This window comes from Mesitornis unicolor, unplaced genomic scaffold, assembly GCF_000695765.1.
Source record: "Mesitornis unicolor isolate BGI_N332 unplaced genomic scaffold, ASM69576v1 scaffold1077, whole genome shotgun sequence".
NCBI lineage: Eukaryota > Metazoa > Chordata > Aves > Mesitornithiformes > Mesitornithidae > Mesitornis > Mesitornis unicolor.
The window spans coordinates 7,112-11,187 of NW_010195493.1; the positions used below are offsets into that span (position 1 = coordinate 7,112).

Sequence of the window (4,076 nt, forward strand, 5' to 3'; positions counted from 1 at the left end):
CCGGTGGGGAGGCAGCGTCACAGCGCGTCAACGATAAAACGAGGACGGCGGCGACACAGAGTCAACAAAATGCAAGTGCTGTCTCCCCGTCGGGGAATCGAACCCCGGTCTCCCGCGTGACAGGCGGGGATACTCACCACTATACTAACGAGGAGCGAGCTGTACCGTGAGCTTTCCGCTGCGCAGTCGGAGGGTACGAGAGGCGGAAAAGTGCCTGAGATAAATGGGGGCCTGGCCAGGTGCCTTCATGGGGTCCCTCTGTGCTGGAGTGACCGAGCGGGCACTAACGAAGCTACCACCGAGGTTTTCTGTCTTTGAATCGGCGCTGAGCTGAGGCGCTGTAGGCACAGCGAGTGCGGCTACCTGCTGCGATCGGCAGGGGTTTGCTTTCCTCCGAGCTTGAAAATTGAGCCTTGCTTCATGAAGTGGATTTGAATGGTGCAGCTGAAAGGGAAGCACGCACTCACCCCCCAAAAAAAACACCCAGCAACCTGTTGACTACCTTGGCACTGCTATCTGGTAATCCATGTGTGAGAAACGTGCTCACAAAATGCAAATTAATTCTGTGAAGCAAAGGTTTATTAGCAGCATGCGGGGTGCATTCAGGAAGTGGGATGCCTGAAAAGCACACCTGCTAATAGGTTGAGGTTTATTTATAGTTACATTCATTATCATAGCCACACATTTTTACAAAGTTATTTACATGTTCAGCAGTTTTCCGGGGAAATCTTTCACATCAGTTTCCGCCCATTGTCGCATGCGCACTAAAATTCTGGGGCGGTCATTGAGGGTCGCGAAGATGAAGGCTCGTAGTCTTCAGGATGAAGGCTCATTGTCTTCATCACTGTAAACTTTTCACCTTTGTTGTCTCTGTGTAACTAGTTGTGATTTCAGTCGGTTTCTTGCAGCTGTGTTAGCTCAATAGTTCCTTATCTTCAAGGATGTTCTGCTTATCTTAGCTTTGAAGCACGCTCCTTTCTGTCTTTAAGATTTACCTGTGTCTGTGAATGTAGAAATCTTCCAGGCCTTGACAGATCCACACTTTTTCTTTTGTTCCTTATTTTTGTTACGAGCATTATAATATTTACAATTTTTTAGCCCTTTTTACAGGGCTCTTCATATTCCACACTCGGGTTCTTCCCAGTAGTCTTCTGTCCTTATTATTTACCGTTATTTCCAGCCAATGTTCCACATCAGTGGTCTGAGGATCATAGCAGACAGTAGTATTGCTTAATTTACACTGAGCATACCTGGTCTGGTTATGGACACAAGCTCCGGTCACTTCCCCTTTACACCCATAATGAGTGTGGCAAACCAGTATCTGAGTGATTATTTGTCTTTGTCTAGTTGTTCTATCAGATATTTAAGTAATACTTTTCTCCCCATGGTTCTGGGGCCAATTCTTAAGAAAGGTGATCATTTTCCTCCAAAGTATTGGGACAATCTGGTTCCTGGTCAGACACGTGCCTCCGCCCCTCATGCCTATCGGGTTGCAACGAACAGCTGAGGTGTCTGATCTTCTTGGCGGGAAGCTCGTTCTTTCTCAGGGTATGTTCGCATCCCTTTTGGCTGGTCACCTTTTACAAGGACAATTTAATCACTCAAGGTGCTATGTGACCACTTTAATTAGATTTTGGAAATTTTTTTATTTCTATCCTACTGGGGATTACCTTTGTGTTAATTTCCTCACATTCCTTTCAGTAAACACTGAATCTTTCTGCTAAGTATTACAAGATCTTTCCATTTTTATCACTTGCTCAAATTTATAAGTTTTACTGGGTGGCTTCAAGTTCTTTTTACTCCTCCCAATCCATAAATCGATTTCCAATATTTGTCCTTCAGCTGCCTTTCCAATTCTTCATAGCCCTGTCGCAATCTGACGCACAGATTGGGGATCCTTAAGTCCATAGGTTATATCAGGTGGCGCTGCTCATTAGCTCAGTTGTTCAATTTGCTTGGGATGTTCAATAGGTGCTGTTACTTAGTTTACAAAGATAAAACAAGATTAGTAGACTAGGGAGGTCATTAATAGACCCGGGGAGGTCATCCTTTTGGTCGATAGATTCTCAGTTAACTGAAAAATAAACGGTCAATTTAAAAACTTCCTCTGAACCTTTAACTGTTATAGTTTCTCCATTGGCAAGACCTCCCACTCGTTAGAGAGCTCCTTTGGCTTTGTGACTGGTCCCTCAAATCTGGTGCGGTGTGTCCATCCTTTTTCTTTGTACATACTGCTGTTTCCGTAGTTGCCCCCAAGTCCTGCAAGGCCCTTGAAATGGTCTGATCACACCGAGTAATACACACGCTTCCTGTCATCCAATCCTCCCTGGCCAGACACCATCCTGTGAGTTCAAACAACAACCCACAAGGAGAGACCCTCACATCTTTGGCAAACACCTCACCCATGGCAATCTAGTCTGATTGTCATTCGATTCCTCAATGCCTGATTCACTGCCTCCACCCATCCCGAACTTCGGGAGTGCCACGGAACATGGCAATCCCAACTGACTTCCGATTCCCCACAACAGTCCTCATCACTCAGGATGCCAAATGAGCACCCCGGTGAGAATCAACATTCAAACACATCTCCAATTAAGGAATTATTTGTTCCAACAGTACCTTGACTATGCTATTTGCGGTAGCCTGTATCATGGAAAATGCTTTTACCCAATGGGTGAGATTATTTTACTATTACCAACAAGTATTTTCACCTTTGTACCAGTGGCAACTCAGTGAAATCTACCTGGACAGACTGGAAGGGTTCCCTCCAAGTAAACTCAAGAATTAATGTTATATTAATGTTTCTGCGCAAAGTATGGTAGGCAGGCAGGCTGTTACTGAAGTTTATAATATATGTGAATCCCACTGTCAGTTTGGCTACCATGTAGTTGTCTAGGCTTTGGCTGCCCATGTCCACTGTCATTACTGCAGTCAGCAGGCATGTTGGAGAGATCTGTCATCTCATGATCCTGCAAGAGAACACAAAGTGCATCTCAGCCTTGAGACCGGGTCTTTAAAGTTAGGCATTACTGATGCCATTCCCATCTAGGGCCTGTCAGGCACACAAGCCTCTAGGTTTTGTCTGAGTCATGGGCACAATGCCAATAGAAGGCAGCTTTACCATGACAGGCTGTCCCACATATGTTTTTGGTGGAAACTGTTCCCTTTGATTGTCAGGTAAGGCAAAATGTCAAAATGTCTCCCATCCAGGTAAATATCAAAACCTCCCCGACATTGGATTGGGACATTCCTTAATTCATCAGCTCGCCACTTATTCAAAACATTCACTTGGGCCCCTGTGCCAATTAAAAATTCTAAACTTATCCACTTTGGAGTGATGGGCCTTTTGCATCTGCTCCTGAAGGGACTGTGCGTGTATTCTTAAAGCATCAGGCAGTACTTGGATGAAGGGTCTAAAGTGGCTGGAGTCTACTAGTGCAGCCATCAACAGTCCCACTGCCCTCTCTCATATACAGCTTGGATGCAGCAGCCTTCTATAGTCCTGCAGCCACCTCCAACTGTCCTCTTATTTTAATAGCAATCGACTCCCGTGATTCTTTGGGGTCCACACACCCTGCCCAGTGTGCCACCAGTGATGTTACAGACTGATTGCCTGCCAGCTTGTTTCTCAGGAACGTTCCCAGGACCTAAAATCCATCTGCTTCTTGTTCACTTAACAGAATTTGGTCTCCAACGGTTAACGATATTCGCCAAAACTTACTCTGTTACGTTAAAGGGGATTTCCTTAGTTACAACCGCAGGAGACTTGTCGCGGTAGGGAGATCCTGATTGTCAACATATGTATGCTTAGTTTTTTATCAATGGGTACAATCAAGGCTTTTCCTCTGTTCGAGCTTCTTCCTCCTGTAATTCATCTTGCAGGTATACTGGAGAAACTTGCCGAATTCCTTTCTCTATCGTTTGTGCTTTTATGTCTGCTAACTTATCACATTGTCCCAATTAATTCTTCTTTAAGAGTTTGCTTCAGATCATTAACTGATTTTTTTTTTCCCTCTACCAATTCTTTTTTTATATCCACTACTTCTCCCTTCAGGTCTTTGACCTGACACTGCCGG

The 4,076-nt window shown here is 44.8% G+C and overlaps 1 non-coding gene across 1 annotated transcript; it reads right to left on the bottom strand.

Annotated features, from left to right (window-relative positions):
• Positions 1–82: 82 nt before the first annotated feature.
• TRNAD-GUC lies at positions 83–154 on the bottom strand. The gene has a single exon. It is a non-coding gene; the product is annotated as a tRNA-Asp (tRNA).
• Between the last annotated feature and the right edge of the window lie 3,922 nt (positions 155–4,076).